Source organism: Phodopus roborovskii, unplaced genomic scaffold, assembly GCF_943737965.1.
Source record: "Phodopus roborovskii unplaced genomic scaffold, PHOROB, whole genome shotgun sequence".
NCBI lineage: Eukaryota > Metazoa > Chordata > Mammalia > Rodentia > Cricetidae > Phodopus > Phodopus roborovskii.
Genome location: NW_026126480.1, coordinates 11,341,967 through 11,354,082, shown reverse-complemented (window position 1 = coordinate 11,354,082; position 12,116 = coordinate 11,341,967).

Sequence of the window (12,116 nt, the reverse complement as noted above, 5' to 3'; positions counted from 1 at the left end):
TGGCAGTGCACACTTATACTTCCAGCACTCTCAAGGCAGAGGCAGGCAGATCTCTATGAGTTCAAAGCCAGCCTGTCTACAAAGCAGTTCCAGGACAGCCAGGGATACACAGGGTTTTCAAATCCGGTCTTGAAAAATCAAACAAACAAAAAAGTATAAGAATTCCATGGATTTAATGGACTTTGTTATATAAAATAAATTTAAAAAAATTTAAAAAGAATTCCATGGATTTGATGAAAAGGATCATCTCGTATGTCCAAGGATTTCAGCAAAACACAAACATAAAAAGAAACCAACAAAGAAAAGGATATCCAAGCACATCATTGCCACACAGCTGTAAACCAGAAAATGAGAAAGACCTGAAAGCCACAAGAAGGCAAATAGCAAGTAGATATAGAGAATGATACAGTTGGGTTTGACTTCTCAGAAGCCACAGAGGTCCAGACAATGGAATACCACTATCACAGTACTCAAACCAAAACCCAAGTAAATCCTGTAGATCCACTGCAGTCAAAATGTTTGCAGACAGATGAAAACACAGATCCTTCTTCACCCACAGACTGCAGAAAAGAGTGTTCAGTGAAGCTCTTCAGGATGAAAAGCAATGACATTAGATATAAGGCTAGAGCTTTGAGACTGGAGAGATGGTGTTACGAGCATATGTTACTCTTGCAGAGGATCTGAGTTCAGTTCCCAGCGCCCATATGGTGCTCATAACAATCTGTCACTCCAATTGCAGGAGATCTAATGTCTTCTTCTGGTCTCTGCAGGCACCAGCCATGCACATCATACACATCCAACCATCCAACACCCATACATATAAAATAAATCAAATAAGTCTGAAAAATGTTAATTAAAAAAAAACAATAGAAGCTGGGTGGTGCACACCTTTAATCCCAGCACTTGCAAGGCAGAGGTTAGTCAGATCTCTGTGATCTGGTCTACAGAGCAAGTGGCAGGACAGCCAGGAGGACTGTTACACAGAGAAACCCCATCTCAACCACCACCACCCCCCAAAATAAAAAGATGAAAGAGTGTGGCTCATGCCTTTGATCCCAGCACTCAAGAGACAGAAGCAGGCAGATCTTTGTAAGTTTGAAGTCAGCCTCATCTGCGTAGAGCTCCAGGACAGATAGCAGGGCTACATAGACAGACTCCATCTCAGACAAACACAAAACAGTAAAAAAAGGATAGAAGTTTAGAAGTGAGCAAAGATCTCTAGAGATTATAAATGTACAACAATCATAAGACTTAAGTTTTTTGTTTAATTTGTTGTGTTACATTTTATTTATTTGGGGTGTGTATGTACAAGGATCTGGTTCTTAAAAGTCTGAGTCCCAGTTGTGCCGTGGTGGTTCACTGCCTTAATCCCAGTACTTGGGAGGCAGAGGCAGTTGGATCTCTGAATTTGAGGCCAGCTTGGTCTACAGAGTAAGTTTCAGGACAGCCAGGGATACATAGTGAAACCCTATCTGGTGTGTGTATAGGGGGTGTAGTTGGTGGGTTTTGTTGTTGTTTTGTTTTTACCCTTTGGAGGCCCACCACCCAGCTCCCAAATAAATATATGGAGACTTATTCTTATTTATGAATGCATAGCTCTAGCTTGGCTTGTTTCTAGCCAGCTGTTCAAATTTAAATTATCCCATTTCTCTTTAACGGCATTTTGCCTCTGGGCTTTTTACCTGTCTTTATTCTATAGCTCTTTCTTCCCTTCTTACTCCATGGCTGGGTGTGTGGCTGGGTGTGTGGCTGGCCCCTGGCATCCTCCTCTCCTTTTCTCCATCCTAGCTCTTCTGACAAGCCTAGATTCTTTCCTCTGTCTGGCAGCCCCGCCTATCCCTGTCCTTCAGCTCTTCATTAGACCAATCAGGTGTTTTAGAAAAGCAAAACTTTACAGAGTTAAACAAATGCAACACATCGTTAAACAAATATTCCACAGCATCAATAAATGTAATGTATCTTAAAGTAATATTCCACCACAGAGAAAAAGCCTGAGTCCCTAAGGGACGTTTTATTAGTTTTACAGGCTGGGGATTGAATCCCAGACATGTCACATGCCAGGCAAGTGCTCTACCACTGCACTACATCTCCATCCCTAGTTGGTGAGGTAAGTACCTTTACTAGCCTTGCTCACCTGTCTTGTCAGTCCTATAAACTTAGAACTGTTACATACCAAAATAATATTTTTATGGGGTTAAAATTTTGTTTCTATTTTGGTTTGGTTTGAGTTGGATTTCTTTTGTATGTTTTTCAGTTTAGTTTTCTTTTTGAGACAAGGCCATATGTAGCCAAGGTTGGCTGTGAATTCCTGACCCTCTTGAACCATCTTCCAAACACTGGGATTATAGCCATTGGCACCATGCAGGACTAAGGTGGTTTTAAAATATACAAAAGTATCTGCAAGCAGGTTGTCAGTGGGATTACTATGTTGCAGTTCATAGAGCCTGTTCTGATTATAATAAGAAGATACAAAAAAATTAAGGCTGGGGTGTACTTAAGTGTTAAGTGCCTGCCTAGCATGTATGAAGTCCTGTGTTTAATCCCTGAACTATAAAAAGTAAAAAACAAAAAACAAAACGAAAATACAAGAAGTTGGGGGTGGGTAAGGTGACTCAGAGTAAGGGGTACTTGCCAAGTTGGATGGCCTGAGTTCTATCCCAGAACCCACAGGGTTGAAGATGACCATTGAGTCCTGAAAGTTGTCCTCTGAACTCCACATGAGCTGTGGTGTGCACAGACACCCCTGCCCCACACACAAAATGAATAAATAAATGTACTCTCTGTCTCCCACAGCTAGCTCTATTGGATTTAAATTATCAGAATTTTTCTTAAGATAAAGTATGGAAAATTTAGTTATAAACATACAAGCAAAATAGCTCATGGCATTGTGAAAACAAAGCTATGGTATGGTGGTGCGTGCTTTGATCCCAGCACTCAGAAGACAGAGGTAAGACAGAGGCAAGAATTCGAATCTAGCCTGATCTACATAGCTTGACATATTTGTGAACTGATGACATTTTGGTGCAGCTATGCTAGCTAAAAGCAGAAAAAAAATTAAAGCTGATTTTCTTTGTTCTTTGAAATAGGATGTTATGTAGTTCAGGTTGTCCTTGAACTCACTACTCCTAATATTGTGATTAGAAACATTGAGATGATATTATACTACATTCACAAAGCCAGAGATAATTGTTAATAAAAAGGATCAGTCTGAAAACATAAGGTTTTAGAGAAATGAAAAATAGGAGGGCTCAAATGGAAAAAAAAAAAAAAAAGAAGAAGCATGATTGTAAACATTTAGAGGCAGTTGCCAGAAAGCAAAGACTTAAAATGAGACATGTCAGTGGGATTCGGGAGTCAAACGGAACAAATTCTCAACAGTCAACAGTGAAAAAATTTGAGCAATAAAATGAATAATGTCTTGGGCTAAAACCCAAAGCCTAAAATAAATAAACACAAACCCACAGTGATCTAAATGAGTAAATAAATACATAGGGGAAGTCAGCACTGTAATCCCAGCGCTTGGTGGACTAGAGGCAGAAGGTTAGAAGTTCAAGGCTTTCCTCTGCCCCATTTCAAATTCAATACCAAACAGTACTGTTTCAAAAACCTAAAAGATCAAAGTGAAGAGAGTTGACAGTGACTTCTGCAATCAAGTGTTGGCTCCTGTCGTCAGGTGATGTCACATGCTGGGAAATTACAAGAAAAATACTAAATTTTTATATGGACATTCCACAAAATGCTTGATGGGGATGAAGAGAGATGACTCAGTAGTTAAGAGCACTGTCTGCTCTCCCAGAGTTCCCGAGTTCAGTTCCCAGCATCCATGCTAGGCAAGTCATAAGCTGCTCCTGAAGATCCAGGGCTCCCTTTTGGCCTCCCTAGGCACCTATGCTCAGTCACGTGCACCTGTCCCTCCCCCAGATACATATGCATTAAGAAAAACAAAAGCCTGATTTGTACTTCACAAAACTGTCAGGTAGCCAGGCAATAGTAGCACATGCCTTTAATCCCAGAACTTGGGAGGCAGAGGCAGGTGGATCTCTGAGTTTGAGGCCAGCCTGGTCTACAAAGTGAGTTCCAGGACAGGCTCTAAAGCTACACAGAGAAACTCTGTCTCAAAAAAAAAAAAATCTTTCTTTCTTTCTTTCTTTCTTTCTTTCTTCCTTTCTTGGTATTTTGGGACAGGATTCTCTGTGTTGCTCTGGCTATCCTGAACAGAGAGAGAGCCAAGGTTTGGAGCTCACTATGTAGACCAGACTAGCCTCAGATTCAGACAAATCCTCCTGCCTCTGTCTCCCACTTAGGCTCTGGTTGGTTGCAAAAGCTAACAAGTTTGTAGTCCAGAGGGAAAGGGCAGGAGATGTGGCTCATCAGACAAAGGTGCTTGCCAGTAAGTGTGATGATCCTAGACACTACAGGGCATGAGAGAACTAACTGACTTCTCCAAGTTGCCCTCTGACCTCCACACATGGACCATTGCATGAGTGTGCATGTTAAGTAAACAAAATAAGTAAACAAGCACATTAATTAATAATAACAACAACATTAAAGAAAGCAAAGGAGAGGAAGCAGTGAACCCTATTTCTCTCAAAGTATAGCTCTGGGAGGACCTAGGAACATGCTGAAAGTACATGTACTCAGGCCCAACCCACCCCCTACCCCTCTGGGTCAGAAACTGTGGAAATGTACTCAGCCACCTGCATTGGCGCAAGCCCTCTAGGTCAGATTTGAGATCTGTGGGCGGGTGTGGGTGGTGCTGCAGTTGGCACCGGTAAACCACTCAGACCCGCTTTGGGCCTAGTTCTCCATTCTCCAAGGCCTGCTACTACCATTGGCTTTGTCTCCAGGTGGGGCAGACTCTAGAAATTCTTAGAACCAGACTGAAGCTCTGTCTCCAGGAGAAAATACTTCCATCTTAGCTCTGTCCTCTGTAGGGTCCTGGGTGGACCCCCAAGGCACCTTGAGCAAGCCTGAGCTATTGGCTGGAACATTCTTCAGTCTTAGCTGGAACATCTTGCCCCAGAGTTGTTATTGGTTCTCTTCCTGATTTGCTAACACACATCTGCTGGGGAGGAGCTAAGCCTGAGAACTTGCACTCTTGACCCTGGATTGATTTCCGCTGTGCTGTGAGTCAGTATGTAAGCCTGCTCCTTCCCCTCAATAAAAGGCATTCCTGTTGCGAATGACCTACTGTCTCATCTCTTATTTAAATTTCTAGGCCTTCGCCCAATTAGTGGAACAGATTGTAGCCCAGGTGCTATAGTCCTCCATCTCACCCTCCTCCCTGTGACTGTGCCCTCAGCTCCCCTCATTAGCATCCCTTCCTATGGTTTGTATGCAGCTTGAGGGTTCAAGATAGGGAAGATGGTTGCCTAGGGTAGTCATGTTGGGAGGTAATGAGGTCTAGTGGGGGTGGTTAGATTATTACTCTCAAAATAGTTGAAATTTTCTTATAGGATCTTAAATTACTTAGATTTCCAAATAGTGAGTTGCTATATGTAAAAGCCAGAGCTTAAGTCACTCTTTGGCTTTCTGTTTTTTCCAGGTAATCTCTCTCTCTCTCTCTCTCTCTCTCTCTCTCTCTCTCCCTCCCTCCCTCCCTCCCTCCCTCCCTCCCTCCCTCCCTCCCTCTCTCTCTCTCTCTCTCTCTCTCTCTCTCTCTCTCTCTCTCTCTCTCCCATTCCTATCAATATGACACCATTATTTCTCCTGGAAATCCTGAGCAGAACTGTTTGCAAATAACACCATTCCCTAGAAGCTCCAGAACTGTGAACTGAACACATTTCTTTATAAAATATCCTGCTTTAGCCATTTTGTTACAGTAACAAGAAACAAATACATTGTTGCAGGCACCACCTCTGTGGATTCTAAACTAAGATACATAGTTATCAAGGAACAATGTAATCAGTGCAGACACAAACTGAAAGAAGCCCTTTTGGGAAACGTCATTCTGTAAATATGTTTACCTTATTGGTTGATGAATAAAACATTGTGGCCAATAGAGCAGCAAGATAGGTGGGTCTAGAAGATGAGGAGGATTCTGGGAGGTGGAGGCAGAGTGCAATGGCCATGTAGGATGCCAGAGGAGTAACAGGTCCCCAGACCTTTCTCCAGTAAGATAAGACCACATGGAAATACTTAGTTTAATAGAAATGGGTAATTAAGATGGAGCTGCCAATAAGAAGCCCTAGTCATTGACCAACAGTTTCATACTTAATATAAGTATCTGTATGTTCATTTGGGTCAAGGTGGCTACAGTACCAGGCTGGTGGGAAGAGTGTCCATAACAAAGCCCTGTCGTAAGAGCTGTGTTTGATTTCAGTCAGAACAAGAAAACAAAATGTCCTGGAATGTCATTAAGACAAAAGTATATTTCAGTTATAAAATATGTGTAAAAAGCCAGGAGCTTTTCCTCTTAAAGAAACAAACACTTCTTCCAAAAAGATAACAAGGTACCCAGAAACTTCAATAAAAGCAAAAGTGAACAGGGCATGATGGTGCAGACCTGTAAGTCCAGGATTCAGGATACAGAGGCAGAGGCAGAGGATCCTATGTGAACTACAAAGTGAACTACACAGTGAGTGTGAGGCTGTTCAGGACCAGACGACAAGAGCCTTTCTAAAACAAAACAACATACAACTCTATCACAAGCTTGTGATTCAAATATGCTCATATGGCTTTTTTTTTTTTTTTTTTTGACCAATTGATGACATGTAAGAAGACTGAAACATTTGATAAAAATCTGAAAAACAATCTAATTTTTTTCTTTTTTAATATTATTTTACTTTCATATGAAAAATGTAAACACAAGTAGAAATTAAAAAAAAAAAAAAAGCCAGGCAGTGTTGGCACATGCCTTTAATCTCAGCACTTGAGAGGCAGAGGAAGGCAGATCTCTGTAAATTTGAGGTCAGCCTGGTCTACAGGGTGAGTTCCAGGACAGGCCAAAGATATGCAGAAAACCTGTCTTGAAAAAGAAAAAAAAAAAAAAAAAACCCGAGCTACCACATACCTATCCCTAGGCTTCAATGGTATGTGTGTACATGTGAGGATGTGTGGTATGTGTTATGTATTTGTATGTGTGTGTATGCACATGCACGTCTTCCCTTTCTGTTTTTCTTTTTTGGCTTTTTGAGACAGGGTTTCTCTGTGTAACAGCCCTGGCTGTCCTGGAACTCACTTTGTAGACCAGGGTGGCTTCAAAGTCACACAGATCCACCTGCCTCTGCCTCACAAGTGCTGAGACTATCTTTCTTTTATTTACAGTTACAGTTCATATCTAATGAGGTCTACAGACTGTCCTGAGTCCCAGCTGCATGGATTCCATGTGGACATTTCTAGGTTAGGGACCCAAGGCTACATTTTCTTTTCTATCAAACTCAACAGATGTGGTTGGCTCCTGCTGACAGCCAGATCCCAGTCTCAGCTGCTGCTTGGACAGTCTTCAAGTTGAGGCCACTTCAGCCATTCTCAAATCCTCCATTTCTTCAGAGATAACAGCACCTCTGCTTTATTTAGTTCCTGAAGACCCATTCCTTGGTAGTCCAGTCAATGTAGGTATTCAGGGTGCCCTACTCCAGCATAAACATGGGGGCAGGTGACCAACACCCAGAAGCCTTCCTCGATTGTTTATCTAAGTTTACTAAGAGTCCCCTTTGGTTACACACACTATGGATTCAAGAGTGCCAGGCCAGAGTAAAGACACTCAAACTGTGCTATAATTTATATCCAGGCCTCCGTAACACCCAGGAAACTTAGATTAGGACTGAAAAGTTATTTGGAACTGTAGCCACAAAAGACCCAAGAACCCATAGCCATGGATTCTAGGCTTTGCCACAGAACCCCTTGGCTGTGGAGATACAGGAGGTGCTGGCCTTGGACCCACACTCTACTGCAGTAGATTCTCTGACCTCCTAGCCAAACCTGAGCCAAGAGTTCTGGACTTTATTCTTTTCTCTTTTTTATTAGGATGGCTGGTTGGGGGAGGGCAGGCAGAGCAGAAGATGTGTATGTGTGTGTGTGGGGGGGTGTGTTTTAGTCTGATTTTCCTAAGGCCTTATGCAACTCAGTTGCTGGGCCAGAATTTGAACCCTGGTCTGCCTGGTTCCATAGAAGTCTAGAAGCCAAAGCTTTGATGCTGCCTTGAGTATCCCCTGAGGAACCAGGGAGGAATAATGCCTGCTATCAGAAGTGTCAAGTTTCCTGCAGTTACACAGGTGAAGCAGACAAAAGTCAACAGCCACACCCAGAAACCTAAAATTAACCAACTAACAACAGTCCTTTAGTCAGGTGACCTCTTGATTGACATCAAAGCCTAGAGGCCTTAAATTTCATTCACTCCCAAGTCCCGGGATCACAGGCCTGGGCCACCACATCTGGCTGAGAAATTATTATTATTATTATTATTATTATTATTATTATTATTATTACATATTTTGTTTTTACAAGACAGGGTCTCACTATGTAACACTGGCTGTCTTGAAATTCACTATGTGGACCCTGTCTCAAAAAAAATGTTTTTCATTATTTTAATTATGCATATGTGTGTGGATATATGCCCATTAGTACAGGTGCCTGTAGAGACCAGAGGCATCAGAAGCCTCAGGAGCTGGAATGACAGTGATTGTGGGTGCTGGGCACTAACTAAACTGAGGCCCCCTGCGAGAGCAGTGCATGTTTTTAACTCCTGAGCCATCTCTCCAGATCTCAGTTTCTTCTCTTAAAAAAAAAAAAAAAAAAAAAAAAAAAAAAAAAAAACCCACGACACAATCACCAAATGCATAAAGCAGAGAAAGCGGGGTTTTTCAGAAAGGAACTCACGCTGTACCTGGGGGCTCAGGTCTGCTGTTTCAGATACTCAGGAGGCTCAGGCTAGAAGATCAGAAGTTCAAAGCCTGCATGCTGTCTTTGATCTTACAGGGATCCACTAGCCTGTCTCCCAAGTGCTGAGATTAAAGATCTGTGACACCACACCTGGCTTATACAATTTTTTTAAAGACTCATTTATTTATTTTTTAATAAAAATATATCTTTTAAAATAATAATAACTATTGTTCCACATCAGGCTTAATGACAGCTGAGATAGTTTACACCCCACCCTGTAGGGCTTTACACGTAACCACAGATGACGCTCTTCATCAACCAGGTCCCTGACGTTCAGGTGGAAAAGGAAGAAGCAAGAAAGAGCACACGGCACTTGTGTCACAGGTGAGGAAAGCAAGCCGAAGTGCAGTCAGTGCTGGGTCAACACTGTAAAGACTTACTTATTTTAAGCTGAGTGTAGTGGCACATACCTTTAATCCCAGTACTCAGTAGGCAGAGGCAGGTGGATTTCTGTGAGTTCAAGGCCAACCTGGTCTACAGAGTGAGTTACAAGGCTACATAGAGAAGCACTGTCTTTAAAAAAAAAAGAGTGTTCTGCACGCATGCATGCATGTAAACCACATGCGTGTCTGGTTCCATAGATGTCTGAAGAAAGCATTTGAATCCCCTGGAGTTACAGATGGTTATGAAGGGTGGGTGCTGGGACACAGAAGTTTGAAAGTCCCCTGTCTCAGGCTGGAGAGGTGGCTTAGAGGTTAAGAGCACTGGCTGCTTTTCCAGGGGTCCTGAATTCAATTCCCAGCAACCACATGGTGGCTCACAACCATCTGTAATGAGATCTGGTGCCCTCTTCTGGCCTGCAGGGATATAATATCTGCAGAGCACTCATACACAAAATATTACCAAAAAAAAAAAAAACCAAAAAAACAAAACAAAACAAACAAACAAACACAAAAAAACCAAGTTCCTTGTCTCATGTCTCATGAGCAAGATGTCTCAGCAGGTAAGAGCATTTCCTGCTCTTCCAGAGGACTCAAGTTCAGGGCCCATCGCCCACATTAGGTAGCAGTCACAACTCCATGGAAAGGCAGCTCCAGTGGATTATGTTAGATCTCAAACCCAGGACAAATAGGACAAATGGCTAACTGAGATGTCTGTTAACACATCAAATCTGACACCTTTCTCACAATTGCCATGACTTATCAGAGAGTCATCCCAGCTGGTGTGCCTCCCCTACCCTAGGCTCTCCAGCTGAGGGGCTCAGCGGCCCTTTCCTATAACCTTAGCCAATTGGCTGCCACTCCTTCTTGCCTTTTGGTCTCCTGGCTTGCTCCTGGCCTCTTGGTTCCTGGATCACCTCTGTCTCCTCCTCCCTCTCTTCACATGGTCCAGTTCGGTTGGCCAGGCATATTCAGTCTGGAATCTTCAAGATGCTATATATATATACACACACACACATATATGTATATATGTATACATGTATATATAGCAACCCTTAGGAGCAGTCATGGTCATGTCCACCATTTACTTCTTTTTTTCTCTCTCTCTCTCTCTCTTCACTCATCTGATGCCAAAATGTGTGAATGAGCCAGGAACCCAGTGCCCTCCTCCAGCCCCCAGGAACACTGAACACACACAGCACACACAAACCCACACAAATATAAATCTATTTTTAAATCCTTTCTCTTTTGGGCTGGGAATGAAGTGTGAAGGTTAAAGTTGTGTCTTAAGCTTAAATTGCTGTGCTTAAGAGATCTCTGGAAATGCCTCCAACCTGTAAGTCCTATTTGCCCAAGGATAGATAACTTCCTGGAACGCTGAGTCTATTGTTCATGTACGATAAGAAGCCATGTGTTGTTCACTTCAGGAAGTAAGCTTGGTTGCCCCAACTGCACAGGATATGTTTGATCACACATGAGCAGGAGGTATACAGGCAGGAAGAACATCGGGATGCATGCTTGCTCTCAAGTGGGCAAAGGTGGGAAAATGAGCTATGGGTTATGGGCCTTACGGGTTTTGCCTTTATAAGTGCCTGACTAACCTAACTCAGTGACATTCTCTGGGAATTCCAGGTATGGACCTGTCCAGTCTGTCATCCTAGCCAGTATTAAATAAAGCTTGCTTTAATTAGACAGTCATGGATTTGCTCTTTCTGGGGATTTTCAGTTTTAATAGTAGCTCAGTTATTAGAATATTTGTCTAGTAAATATGAAGCCCTAGACTCCATCCTCAGCATCCACATAAATCAGGCATGGTAGTTCATGCCTGTAACCCCAGCATTTGGAAGACAGAGGCAGGAGAATTGGACAATCAAGGTTTGCCCCCAGACCTTGAAGATAGAGGCTGCGGTAGAGACATGATGGTGGTGACAGGTGAGAGAGGGGGCTGAGGTCAACAGAACCGTCTTTGCCCAGAAGGGACAGTGGAGTGGTGTGCAGGAACTTATGCAGATGCAGATTCACCCCCAGCCTGCTGACTAGAGATGGGATTGCCCCGGCTCTGGGCAGAGATGAGGAAAACTTCACTTTCTGGATTGGACCACCTGGAAGGACCTCCATTGTCCATGATACCACCAGAGATCCTGTTGGTGCCTGTGGGCCTTGCTGCTGCCCCAGGCTGTGTCAAAGCCTGAGATCTATGTGAGTGTATGTGGTATGGGCCTCTGACTAATGCCTTGGTGATATCCTTGGGTTTTGTTGCCTGGTGTGGGGAGGGGGCATCTGGATGTGAATGGCATGTTTAGCCACTTGAGGTCATGTTGATGCCCGTGATCCATGCAGCCATTGAGGGCCATGAGTGGGTCAGTGGCCCTGAAATGGCCAAAGGCCATGTTGATGTCTGTGGCCCATATTATCATGGAAGGCCATGAAGAGGTCCACTGTCTGGGATGTTTCCTGAAGCTACTGATGTCCATGGGCCATGCAGAGCTGGTCCTACCTGTTACCAGCAGCTGCACAGCTCTCCACAATGGATGGCTTTTAGCTGGAATGGAGGTAAAGAAAGACACACCTTCTCTTGGGAGGCACTCTCCAGTCAGTATACGGACATCACAAAATGGACTGTTTTTTTTTTTTTTTTTTTTTTTTTTTTTGGTTAGGGGAGTCATGGAAGTGAGGAGTGGACATGGGAGGACTGGGAGGTGAGGGAAGTCTGGGTTCATGATGTGAGATTCCCAAATAAACGATTTTTAAAAAAAGAAGTTCAAAGTCATCCTCAGATATTTATCAAGTTCTAGGCCAGCCTTGGCTATATATGACCCTGTCTTTTAAAATCATATTTTTTTCTGTGTATGG